The sequence below is a fragment of the Kogia breviceps genome, chromosome 1, assembly GCF_026419965.1.
Source record: "Kogia breviceps isolate mKogBre1 chromosome 1, mKogBre1 haplotype 1, whole genome shotgun sequence".
Classification (NCBI taxonomy): Eukaryota; Metazoa; Chordata; class Mammalia; order Artiodactyla; family Physeteridae; genus Kogia; species Kogia breviceps.
In genome coordinates, this window is record NC_081310.1 from 141,360,200 (window position 1) to 141,374,450 (window position 14,251).

General features: G+C 39.4%; 2 pseudogenes; both read left to right on the plus strand.

Annotated features, from left to right (window-relative positions):
- The first annotated feature begins 897 nt into the window (after positions 1-897).
- Positions 898-5,108, plus strand: LOC131763935 (histone H2A.V-like; annotated as a pseudogene).
- A 4,222-nt stretch (positions 5,109-9,330) lies between these two features.
- On the plus strand, positions 9,331-10,030 carry LOC131751216 (nucleolar protein 56 pseudogene; annotated as a pseudogene).
- The last annotated feature ends 4,221 nt before the right edge of the window (positions 10,031-14,251 follow it).

The following is a 14,251-nucleotide window of genomic DNA, read 5'->3' on the forward strand; positions in this document are numbered from 1 at the left end:
ATTATGTCCTCAGTAGTGAAGATTAATCAATACATATTTACTGAATCTTCATATGTACTATCACACTGGTCATATTTCTAACATTTTCTTTTTGTCTTCATTTTTTCTCTTTTGCTGCATTCTGTTGGATTGTTTTACATATAACAACAATAATGATGATGATGATGATGATAATAATAATAAATAAAATTTAGCATTTAGTATAGGGTATATATTATAAGGGCTTTACATGTACAAATTCATTAAATCTTCACAACAACTCTATAATAGAAAGACTATTAAGATCCCCATCTTGCATTTGAGGAACTTGAGGCACTGAGAGACTAAGTAACTTGCTCCAGGTCACACAGCCAGTAAGAGGTAGAGCTAGATTTGAACTTAACAAGTCAAGTTCCAAAAATTACACTTTTAACCACCACACTGTCCTCTTCTTAAGGTACCTTTTACAATGATTTTTAAATGACTTTGGTTTCAGAAAAAGATTTACACTTACATCTGTAAGAATTTCCAAACTATGAACATTTTAGAGAGTCTAACATCAACAATGGAAAATAAGCACAAACTTTCTGAAAAACTACCATAATGTTACTCTTCTATTCATTGCCTAAAATTGAGAAAGAGTGGAGGAGAATCACCACATGGCCTCATGATTCTTTTAAATTGCATTTTCAAAGTCCAAACCATTTACAAATTAAATTCATTGGAAGAAAAACTATTTTGACTTGTAGAATATAGAGCAAATGATGATCCAGGACTCTTTAGCCTAGGTTTTAAGAAGGTCCGGCAGCTTCTGCTTTATGCTCTTTGGACCCTAAACTGGTATGTAAGAAGTAACTAAAGAGAGAGGACCTGTGGAGTGGCCCTGAAGGATGCAATGCAATGTGGAACACAAGCCACATGAAGAAGCACAAGTGCCAGAGATGTGAGTGAAGAAGCCCTTCTCAATCTTTCAGTCCCCAGCCAGTCTAGGCATCACAGCTGAGGGACATCATGGAGCTGAAACAAACCATCCCCATTCTGCCCTCTCTATCATGAGAAATATTTAAATGGTTGCTGTTTTGAAGCTACTCCACCCCTTTCACTTCCACATCAAAGTCTCACACTGGTACATATAATTGCTGAAGCCTATGTCACATGCCTGTGGTAGCTGTAAGGATGTCCACTGATCTCCATCCTGACTCCTCCATTAGGGGGCTGGGAAATAACTGGAAGTTTCTCTCGTATATGAAAAGATAATGGCACCCATGAATAAGACAGATGGATACTACACATACCTAATAGTCATGGTGTGGAAATGTGACCAACTAACTCTGGATCGTGGAGAGCAGGGTCTTTACCTGCTGAATTCAGAAAGACCTGAAAAGAATCTAGCAGATGCACAGCAGACACAATGTGTTAAATAAATGACAGAATTATGAAATGGTGATCACATTTTGCATATCTCTCATTTCAACAGATATTAATATCTGTTTCATGGTGGGAAAAGGGTTTCATATATATTTTTTCTTTTTGATGACTATCAAAATGTGGTGATGGGGGAAGCAGAAGTAGTAACAGCTTCTGAGGACTAGTAATGAAATTGTTGAAGTGAAAATGGACATAGAATAGTTAAGATAGCCTAATTAAAGACTCACAGACATAAAGAACAGCCTTGTGGCTGCCAAGGGGGAAGGGGGTTGGGGGAGGGATAGACTGAGAGTTTGGGATTAGCAGATGCAAACTATTATATAGAGAATGGATAAACAACAAGGTCCTACTGTATAGCACAGGGAACTATATTCAATATCCTATAACAAACCACAATGGAAAAGAATATGAAAAAGAATATATACATATCTATATACATATATGTCACTTTGTTGTACACCAGAAAGTAACATAACATTGTAAATCAACTATACTTCAATGAAAAATAAATTAAAATATATATATATAACTTAGTTAAGTTACTGAATTTCAAGGACAAAGAAATAATACTTCAGTCACTCAAGGAGAAAACATATGTGATAGTTAATTTTATATGTCATATTGACTGGGCTACGAGGTACCCAGCCATTTGGTCAAATATTATTCTCGGTGTGGCTGTGAGAGTATTTCTGGGTGAGATTAACATTTGAATTGATAGACTGAGTAAAGCAGACTGTCCTCTCTAACATCGCTGGGCCTCATCTAATCAACTGAAGACTTGAACAGAACAAAAAACTGAGTAAAAGGGAACTTTACCTGCCTAACTGATTGAGTTGGGACATCAATCTTTCACCCTCAGACTAGAACTTGCACCAATTGGCTCTCCTGGTTTTCGGGCCTTTGGACTCAGACTGAAACTACACTACCAGCTCTCTTGGGTTGACAGTTTGCCAACTGCAGACCTGGGGACCTCTCAGCCTCCATAAGCATTACATATATATATATATATATATATATATATATATATATATATATATATATATATATATATGTATATGTCCTATTGGTTGTTTCTCTGGAAACAACAATCACCTGGCTAATACAAGTCACATACAAGGAGAAAAAAAATCAAGCTAACCTCAGACAGCTCTGTGATATTCAGTGCTAAAAAATAATAGAGCAAGTTTCTGAAGGAAAGAAACCCAATGTCTACAGAATCTTGACGAAGGTAACCCAAGAAGTTCATACATTGCCAAATTGTACTTCAAACATAAAAGTAATAAATATCTTCACATATGCAAGATCTCAGGAACACATATCTATAAGCCTTTTTCAGACAGAAAAATCTACTTGACAGTGAATCCAACCAATCAAGAGATGAATCAACATAAAGATTTTCTTAAATAGAGAAGCTGTGGTGAAACAAGTGATAGCAAGATTTGTAGTTACAGAACAGCACTGAAATGTCATAAACCTGAAAATATGAAAATGACAACTTACCTAAAAAATTAGCAGGAGGAAGAAGGGATGGGAGTAAACATAAAAGCACAAACTATTTTCATTTATCATAATAGATAACATTAAAAAATACATCATGAAAAAAATGGCTCCAAAGACTTCACTTTTTTCATAATCTTTTGGTATTAAGCTTAAAAGGATACTTTTTTTTTTTCTTGGTACGCAGGCCTTCACTGTTGTGGCCTCTCCCATTGTGGAGCCATGGCTCACGGGCCCAGCCACTCCGCGGCATGTGGGATCTTCCCAGACCAGGGCACGAACCTCTGTCCCCTGCATTGGCAGGCGGACTCTCAACCACTGCGCCACCAGGGAAGCCCTTAAAATTACTTTTACAAAGTAATATCTCTTTTCATGGATAAACAGTCACTTAAATTTAGCAATTCTTTCAATTTCACCCATTTCTTTTTCTTCTTTTAAAATTATGTGAATTTAATGTCAACTTAAATTTAAAATGTTTAATATAAAAAGTAGTAGATGTAATCTTATTATTAAAAAAATATTTCTCTCTAATGTCTATATGGAAGTGTACATTAGAAAATACTAGAAAACTTTTATATTTCTGAGAAAAAGAAAATAATTAGCCCTAAGAACATTATATTCCACCAAAATGTTTTTCACATTTAAATAGCAACAAACATTCTCAAGCATGAAAGAACCCAGGGAATATAACAAACTTGAGACTTTTCTGGGGAAAAAAAAATGTATGCTTTAAATTGTGCCAATAAAATTAAACCAATAAAGAAATGAATGTATAATTCGAATTATTTTTATTTTAATATAGTGAGAGCTGAAACCATCTTCATCCACACAGCTTACTGTCTACGTTCACACGACTTTATTATTCCACTGTCCTCATCAATATAACTTTACTATTCCAGGAAACTCTTGCCCAAGAACATAAAAATAACGTTTTTGTTCATTCCAAGAATTTTACAAAAGATTCATAAACTCTTCAATAAAAAACAGAAATGACAGTTTATACCCCCAGACTCTGGACCCATCACCTCAAAATCCACAAATTTTAAATCATTAGACTATGATTCTTACCCAATTCTAATCAAGCCACTGCACTGGAAGTCCAGGCTTAAACAGGACTCCAAGACTCTCATAAATATCCCAACTTTGTCCTCCTCCCTCTAAGATGCTAAGACACTGTCAATTTAGTGTTGCTCCTTACCGTGGTAGGAATAAATGAAGTTTTGTCTTCTCAGTGAGTTGTCTGGGTGGTATTCTAGGGTAGCCAGCATTCAACAAAAATCATGGCTAGAAAAGCAAAAACGACACAAATCAAGGCAAGAAAGTAATGATAAGAAAATCCAAGCATACCTTAGAAACTAAGGATAGGAAGGAGAGATGGGGTGCATAAAAGCTGGAAACGAATAAGACCAAAATTCCTTAACAAAGGTCTGAGGTGGGTTCCACTTCCTTAAAAATAGGGTCTTAAACAGAGCTGTTGCATTCCTTCCTGGGAGGCCGAGTGAACAAAGCCCAATCTAACACCTTTGCTTCCGTCTTAAGCAGTGTTTGTCAAGAGTGTGGCTCACGGACTGCCCACCTCAGAATCATCTGGAGAGTGTAACAGCAATGCTTTGCCCCAGACCCTACCAGCATCTCTACAAGGAGGCCTTGGAACTGGCATATTTAGTACGCTCTGCGCATTAATAAACCTCACACCGAATTAGAGAATCCCTGAGCTAAAGGGTACAACTCTCATATCTAAATTACCCTTTCCAGGGGCCCCAGTGGCGGCCGCGGTCGATGCAGCGGCGGCAGGGCGGGATGTGAGGCGGCGCGGTGGCGTTGGGACCGAGGACGGGAGCGGCGGAGACAAAGCTGGGCAGGACAGCGAGAAGGCCAAGGCTAAGGCAGTGTCTGCTCACAGAGAGCTGGGCTACAATTTCCCGTGGGCTGCATACACAGACATTTGAAGACTCGCACCACGAGCCACACGGAACAGCGGCTGCCACTGCAGCAGTGCCCGCGCCGCACTTCTCCAGGAGCTGGAGCCAGCAGGGAACGCTTCCGAGGATCTCAAAGTTACGCGGATCACTCCGCGCCACGTGCAGCGTGCGATCCGCGGTGACGAGAGGTTGGACTCGCTTATCAAGGCTACCATAGCTAGGGATGGTGTGATCCTTCACATCCGCAACTCTCTAATTAAGGGACAGCAGAGAACTGCTTAGAGAGTTATTTTAACTGACATTCTTCCTCCCCCGTCATTGTACTGTAACTGGGTCAGAAGAAAAATAATGGGGCTATGTGGAATTTTTAAGACAGTTAAGTGGAAAAGCATAGACAGTTGCTTCAGACTTGCTAAAAGAAGCATTTGTAGGTTCTTAGACTCGAAGTTTGATAACAGTAGCTTTGGGGGGACTTCCCTGGTGGTCCAGTGGTTGAGACTTTGCCTTCCAAGGCAAGGGGTGCAGGTTCCATCCCTGATGGGGGAGCTAAGATCCCACACGTCTTGTGGCCAAAAAAAAAAGAAAGAAAAAAAAAAGACATAAAACAGAAGCAATATTATAACAAATTCAATAAAGATTTTAAAAATGGTCCACATCCAAAAAACCTTTTTAAAAAAAGTACCTTTTCATGTGGCAACAGTTGTGTGTTCCTTGGCTAGGTTTCTCCCATGTGTTTTATACAAAAATGGAATTGATAAACCATATTTTTAAAATTACCCTTTCCAACTTTACCTTTTATTAAAAGAGCTTTGTTTAATTAAAACAGCTGAGGGCTTCCCTGGTGGCACAGTGGTTAAGAATCCAGCTGCAGGGCTTCCTTGGTGGCGCAGTGGTTGAGAGCCCTCCTGCCGATTCAGGGGACACGGGTTCGTGCCCCGGTCCGGGAAGATCCCACATGCCGCAGAGCGGCTAGGCCTGTGAGCCATGGCCGCTGAGCCTGCGCGTCCGGAGCCTGTGCTCCGCAACGGGAGAGGCCACAGCAGTGAGAGGCCCGCGTACCGCAAAAAAAAAAGAATCCAGCTGCCAATGCAGGGGACACTGGTTCGAGCCCTGGTCCGGGAAGATCCCACATGCCGCGGAGCAACTAAGCCCGTGCGCCACAACTACTGAGCCTGCACTCTAGAGCCCGCGAACCACAACTACTGAAGCCTGCACGCCTAGAGCCCGTGCTCAGCAACAAGAGAAGGCACGGCAATGAGAAGCCGAAGAGTAGCCCCTGCTCGCCGCAACTAGAGAAAGCCACTGCGCAGCAGCAAAGACCCAACGCAGCCAAAAATTAATTAATTAATTAATTAATTTTTAAAAACAGCTGAGAACTTTTGGACAGTATAGGTAGTCGTAGGTAACCTTCAGGAAATCACATGGCCAAACTCTATCTCCCTTGATCCAGCTCCTTCTCTACTCCATATACTACTCTTCCCCACCCCAACTAAGTGTTGACTGATTGATAAAAGCCATTTATGAGTAACTTTACAGCAACCTGACTTCTTTGCCATTCCTTTCATTTTTCAATTATTTGTTTAAAGTTTGTTTCTGGATAGTAATTTCTGTGAGTACAAGAAAAATTTGTCTTATACCCTGGCGTTTTAATGATAAAATTATTCATGACACTCATTAAAGAACAGTAAGGCAGAATTTATTCAGGAGAACTATCATGATAGGGCTAGGGACCACAGCAATGGGGTAACGTAGGGGAAGAGAGAGATTGATCACAACTCTGAATACGACAAGGGAAAAATGAAAATTTATAGCAAAGGAATGGGGTGCATGGGGGCAAGGCAGTCAGTAAATGAAAAATTACTAAAAGGAAATATCAGGGGTAAGGAGGATTCTGGCTAAACTGATCTAACAGGATTCTTGCTGAAGGCAGGCCAGAGGGATCAGACATCACCTGGAGGATGATGGAGTATGAGGGACCCAATCGGGTATTGAGAACGATCAAATGTTGAAGATGGTGTATTCTGATTAAACTAATTTAGCAATGTTTTTGCTAAAATGTGATAATACAGAGACCAACACAGAAGTCCAAAGTCAAAGCCTAGTTGAAGAAGAGCTCAGAAGAGCCTGCTTAGTATTTGGTCAAGGAAAGAATCTTTGTCACCATATCTCCAGATACTAGCAAGTGCTTTGTACTTGCTACTTGTACATGTACTTGTACATGGTAGATGTTTAATAAATATTTGTTTAATTAATTAGTACCATATTGGAAAATGTTGGTCAAATGCAATGATTTCAGTTTTGGTGGAATGAATGGTTAGATAGTCTTTCTAACAGTAATTGGTCAACAAGTTACATTGTTATTTAATATCATTCCTCATTTGTGACAACAAAATAAAGTTGTCCACATAAAAGATCAGGTCTTAGAAGGAACTAGTACAGTGTTAAAGGTTGAAGTTAAAGTGTTTAGAATCTTACAAGAACTTTTAAAAATCCAAGGTAATACACTGGACCTCAGGCAGGTTATTAAACCTTTCTGAGATTCCAGTTATCTGTAAACTGGGGGTTATATTAGCTACTTCACTTACCTGTGGGCTAGAAGGGTTGACAAACTACGATCCATGGGCCAAATCTGGCCTTACAGTCTATTTTTGTACAACCTGGGAGCAAAGAATTGTTTTCACATTTTAAATAGTTGAAAAGAAGAAGGGCGCAGGGGACTATGTGTGGCACACAAAGTCTAAAATATTTACTATCTGGCCCTTTACAAAAACAATCTGCTAATCCTTGTGTGATGGTTAAATTTATGTGTCAACTTGACCAGGCCAAGGAGCACCCAGATTAAATATTATTGGGGGGTGAGTCTGTGGGCATGTTTCCAGATGAGACTAGCATTTTGAATCAGTGGACTCAGTAAGATAGATTGCCCTCCCCAATGTGAATGGGACTCATCCAATCTTTCACATCCTTCAAAAAGAACAATATAGGACAAAAAGGTGAAGGAAGGAGGAATTTGCTCCTTTTTGCTTCCTGCCCATCAGAGCTAGGACGTTAGTCTTCCTCTGCCCTTGGACTGGAACTTACACCATCAACTACCTTGGTTCTCTGGCCTTTAGACTCAGACTAGGATTGTATCACCAGCTTTCCTCCATCCAGCTTGCAAACAGCACATTGTAGGATTTTTCAGCCTTCATAATTACGTATGCCAATTCCTCATAATAAATATATACACATATATAGACATATACACTAATATGTATAAAATGGATAACCAATAAGAACCTGATATATAAAAAAATAAATTAAATTAAATTCAGAAAAAAAAAAGTTGTGAGGGAAAATACTTAATTTGCATGTCCTAAAGAAAAAAACTCACAGTATAACAAAAATTAAAGCTCCCTTTTCTTATACAACGAAGTCACATCTCATAATGGTAATTTGATATTCAAACACTGTGGAAAATCGAATTGTCAAATTTTGTTAAAGAACTAAGCATTTAAAATATAACCGAACCATTTTGATTAAATTTAGGTAGAAAGTTCTACTGCTTTATTTTGTTTACCAAATATATCATATATTAAACCTTATTTGGGAATTACTTCTCAAGTTAAGCAAATGCAAAACTTCTAACACAAACACAAAACTCTCGCGAAAAAGATTCCAGCAGAGGCAGGCAGACATTGGTACCGTTACTTAACTGAAATGAAGAAAAAATTGCAAGGTTTAAAACAGCCAAATAATGTTTGTGGCACTGAATGTTTGAAGTTAATGTAAACTATTTCTTCTTTGTCTACCAGAGTTAACCATTCACCTCACTCCCAAAGACTCAAGTGAAGCAGAGCACAGATGTCTCAGCGACATCCTTCAGGGAGATAAAAGGAATAAAAGAAAGCAAGTACTAAACTTACATCACAATTTCAAAGGAAAAATGTTTTAAAAATCTTTTCTGTTTTGTTGATCGGTTTTGTTTTAGGGAGTGGAAATGCAATCTCACTTTTGGGATCTAGTTTTCTTCAAGTGAACAGCAGTGTATCGTGTTCTGAATTTGCAAAATTCTTGTAGAAAAATGAAGAATCTTAGAGATAGGAATTCATCTGAAATATCCAATGATTTTTGTTATTTGCATTTTGTATAATCAGAAAAAAATAGTAAAGTTTATCATTCCATAAAACTACTAGATTAGAGATAATCATCCACAGAATATCACAAAATTAACTTTCTCTGAATTGGATCATTAATTTTTATATCAACCAGTCAAAAAGTGGTGGTGAGACGTCCAGTCCTGGTGTCTGAGTGATTCCCTGGGCCCAGCACAGGGACCAACTTTCCAGAGCCCTGAAGACAAGGGGTAATACCCCAAAATATGGACTCATTTTCCACTCTATCTTCATTGGCCGAACAGCTGCCAAGAACAAAGGCCGCATCTCCCAATACCTGGCAAACAAATGCAGTATTGCCTCACGAATTGATTGCTTCTCTGAGGTACCTACCAGTATATTGGGGGAGAAGCTTCGAGAACAAGTTGAGGAGTGGCTGTCCTTCTATGAGACTGGAGAGATTCCATGAAAGAATCTGGATGTCATGAAGGAGGCAATGGTTCAGGCAGAGGAAGCGGCTGCTGAGATTACTAGGAAGCTGGAGAAACAGGAGAAGAAACGCTTGAAGAAGGAAAAGAAAAGGCTGGCTGCGATTGCCCTGGCGTCTTCAGAAAACAGCAGTAGTACCCCGGAGGAATGTGAGGAGACAAGTGAAAGACCCAAAAAGAAGAAAAAGCAAAAGCCCCAGGAGGCTCCTCAGGAGAATGGAATGGAAGACCCATCTGTCTCCTCCAAACCCTTAAAAAAGAAATCTTTTTCCAAGGAGGAGCTGGTTAGTAGTGATCTTGAAGAGACAGCTGGCAGTGGAAGTGTTACCAAGAGGAAGAAATCTTTCCCTAAAGAGGAACCAGATAGGGACCCTGAAGAGTCAGGAAACAAGAGGGTCCCCAAGAAAAAGAGGAAATTCTCTTCCAAGGAGGAACCTCTCAGCAGTGGACCTGAAGAGGCTGCTGCCAGCAAGAGCAGCAGCTCCAAGAAAAAGAAAAAGCTCCAAAAACTATCCCAGGAAAATTAGAATGGACATTTCCCTAGTAGGGCATAACTTACAGAGATATTTCCCAACCCTTCCCCTATAGCCCAATAAAAATAAAAACAAATTCACGAGTCAAAAAAAAAAAAAAATGGTGGTGAAATTTATACATTTGGGATGATTTGGATCAAGCCTGAAACAACAATTCAGGACCCAAGAACTCAGAAGTTTGCAAACTTGAAATGAGAGTGAGCCACAAATTTCACAATTATGTTGTCCTGAATCTTTGTGCTATTCTGGTCATCTATGTTCCCCACACTTGAAATTTAACTCATTAAAGGTCCCAAGCATAAGAACCTGAAAAATGTAATTGTGTGCTTTTATAAATATTCAATTAATACTCATTTCATCATTTTGAGATTTTTGTGACCAAATAAGGATGCTTATCCTGCAACAAGTCTGTTTGGTCTACCCTTTTCTTTCTTAAGAGCATAATTTGCTCTAAAAAAAAAAAAAAAAAAAAAAAAGGCAACATCACAGAGTGGAAACACCAAAAAGAAATACTTTTGGAGGATCGCATAACAGAAGAGAAATTCTCTAAATAAGTAGTCTCAATTTACTATTTTTCTCTTCTTATTCACCGGAAAAGATCCTTACTCTCCCAAGAATCAGTTTTTGTTTATCAAGCAGACAAACAAAAGAATCCACAATTTATAATATAAGAATGATAATAAATTAAAGTGCCATCGTGTATATTCTCTGTTGCAGTTTTTAACAAGCAGCTGGCTCCTTTGTCTCTGCTAATACTCAAAAGCAAAACTAAATCTAGACAGTCTTTTTTTAAATTATGATATATTTCTGGAAACATGGGAAAATCTTCAGTTATACTGCAAATGGTGTCCCACTATATAGAGTGAAAAAATTACTGTATTTTTGTTAACTTTCTGGTAACTGCAGGAATTAAGTCAAGTGTTTATGGAAATTGCCCCCCCAAAATGTAATATAAAATTACTAATTGAGTAACTGATTGTAAATTCTAATTTTTTTCTAGTATTCTACGAATTAAAAACAATTTTAATACTATGTTGCTGGGCATCAACAGAGGCATTTTGTAGTGCTTGATTACGTACCTGATACACAGTAGACATTCAATAAATGTATTTTTTTAATGAAAGATAAAGAATATTCCTGACTTTTCTTTATTACCTACCTCCATGTAAAACAAAGTTGTGTTTTCTCCTGTTACCATAATATAATACCTGAATTTTAAAATATTCTATCTGATTTTAACCACTAACCCCACCTTAAAATAATCTGAATCTTTAAATTTAAATCATGAGTACAATTTACCCAGATCCACTCTATTTTTATTGAACACCGAACATGCAGAAAATACCGCAGGTCTATAACAGTCAGCCACTGGCCCCGGAGAGCTTATAAAATAAAAGGAACAGCACGTACATTAATAGTTACTAAGACAAGGGAAAACATAAGCATCGGAAGACAGGGGAATATACAATTGTGAACCAGAGTGTCAAGGAAGAGGTAACATTTGAGATAAACTGTGGAAAAAAAGTAACAAGTCTTTGAGAGATGACGTTAGAGAAATAGGGTATCCCAAGCAAAGTAAACATGGTGTACTTTTTTAGGTCTTTTCAGGGAGCTACCACTAACCCAGTTTTACTAGAGCAACGGGTCAATGTAAAAATAAAGTACAAGAGCAGCCTGAAAGTTTATGCTCAGCGTGGAGTGGAGGCGCTATACTTATTTTAATGGGTAATGGAAAGGCATTTGAGGTTTGTACCTGTCAGGGTCTGAAGCAAATAGCACAATCAAATGGGATCAGTGGGTGGAGTTTGATGAAGACACGATTTTTAAAAGGTGTGGGCTGTGTTAGGGACACCAATATGAGATGGTGGACCACATCCTGCCAGCAACAGTGGGGAGGGTTGTCACCAGCAGTCCTAAAAGTGAAAGTAGAAGGAGATTTTATTGGAACCTGCAGAGAGAAGCTACAAATTGTAAGAACGTATCTCCTGACATGAGGCGCGATCTTTTGTGGAGGAGGACAGGCAACCTACAGCTGAGCAAGGAGAACCAGGGGAATAAGTACCCAAACTCTAACTCTCTGCTTGCTCCTTCCAGCCTCCTGCAAGTGCCCCCTGTTGGCTAAAGTCAGTTGGAAGCCAGAAGGCAAGGGAGACCATTGATACAGTCCGTACAGGCCTTCTTCCCAGGGCACAGAACAGGACAGAGAAAGGAATCGGATAGATTTGGAGGGGCAAAAGGAAAATATAAAACACAAGGCTTTTGAGCAAAAGAGTGATACCTCCTAGAAAAATTGATCCAACAGGTATAGAGAGAATCAAGAGACATATAGATGAAGAAACTAAGAATACAGTAGAGAAGACTGTAAAGGTCAGAAATAGGGCCATGGCAGTGGAAAAAGAAGTAAAAATTTGCCTGTGAGAGCTTTTGAGGGTACAAGTCGGCTCTTGGAATGGTGCCAGGCATGAATGCAATGTGGCTTTTGATGGCTTCTGGTGGACAGTTGTGTAACAAAGGGATGAGAACTGCTGCTGGGGTCCTAAAGCACAAACTTAATGCTGTATCCATGGGCAAGCAGGCGCTAAGCAGAATTAGCTGGAAGTTGAAGAGATCCCAGGTATACGTTTTTATCCATGGATGGCTAGCATGAGGTGTAAATTCTGGAGACATTTTATATAAAGTTGTGGAGAGAGGTGTTGGCTACAAGGCAATGAACAAGGAGTTTTAAGCAAAGGCAGATGTTCTGTTATCCTGAAGATTTCAAGGGCATTTATGACAGCAGTCATGCATCTTAGCATTTGACAGACAGCTGGATGGATGCTCATGGGATAGAAGACCAAACAACTTTCAATGTTATTAAATATTTATAAACAAAAAAAATTTTTTTTGCCTGTGAGAAACATGACAGTGATAAATCGTGGGGCTTCTAACAGATTAGAAGGAGGGGAAAAGGAAAATTAGAAGTCCAAAATTTTGAATCTTGGTACCTGGGAGAACAGGGCCATTATTAGAAACATAAAAATTAAGTGCTGGATTTTAGAGTAAAATGCATAGAGTTCCTAATTGCTGCTCACAGGAATGGGGAGGCCTGGAGAATGTGAGCTATGAGGGGTGTCCTAGAGGTCAGCACAATCCAGAACAGGGTTCTACCCTAGGTCACAGCAAAAAACACAGTAAGAGAAAGAGTCCAGATCAATTTGGGGCCCCAAACTGATCTGGACTTTATTTAAAGCACCCTACACCCTTCCTGAAAAATCTTCTTTAAAAAATAATACTGCTGAACCATCTCCCCACAAAAATATCATCCAAAATAACATGCAAATGCGTAAGTCATAGGGGAGGACAGATGGGAATGTTGAGCATAGACTGCAAACCAAACAACTGTAGTAACTGTGGTTCCAAAACAGACTGCAGAATCGTAATTCTTTTTTTTTTTTTTTTTTTGCGGTATGCGGGCCTCTCATTATCGTGGCCTCTCCCGCTGCGGAGCACAGGCTCCGGACGCGCAGGCCCAGCGGCCATGGCTCACGGGCCCAGCCGCTCCGCGGCATGTGGGATCCTCCCGGACCAGGGCACGAACCCGTGTCCCCCGCACCGGCAGGCGGACTCTCAACCACTGCGCCACCAGGGAAGCCCCAGAATCGTAATTCTTGAAAGAAAGGCTGCATGAAGTAAAAATAGTCATGCAGCAATAAAACATATAAAAATCCAACCAAAGCATGGGGTAGGAGAAGGAAGTGGGAAGAAGTGTCAGTGTCAGCAATTGAAACAGTGTGGTAGTGTGGTAGGACTAAAGGACAGATGAAGAGAAAAGAATGATGCACCTGGACCAGATACAGGTGCATATAGGAATTAATACACGATACATATGTATTTAAAACAAGAGAAGTAAAATTAGGAATTAGCATGTGATATGCACATATTTAAGATGAAAGCGGGATAAATATGTATTTTTAAATTCCCAATAAATTGCTTGGGGACAATTAACTAATCTTTTGGAAAATATTAACATGATTTGGTATCATTTAGGAGTGACCTCATCTGCAAATAGCAGAAGCCCCAACTTACAGCTGCTTAAATAAATTCTAGCTTGCCAAAAAGAACTCTGGGGATGGCAGTTCAGGACTGACGACAGCTCAGTGGTGTCATTAAAGACCCAGGTTGCTTCTCTTTTCATACCACCATCACTACTCAGCAGGCTATTGTCCTCATCCTTACCACCTCAGGATAAAGATGCCCGGGCACCCCATGACCTCGGGCCTGTGTTCTAGGCATGAAGAAAGGAAAAAAGTAGAGGGCATAAGGGGCAAACC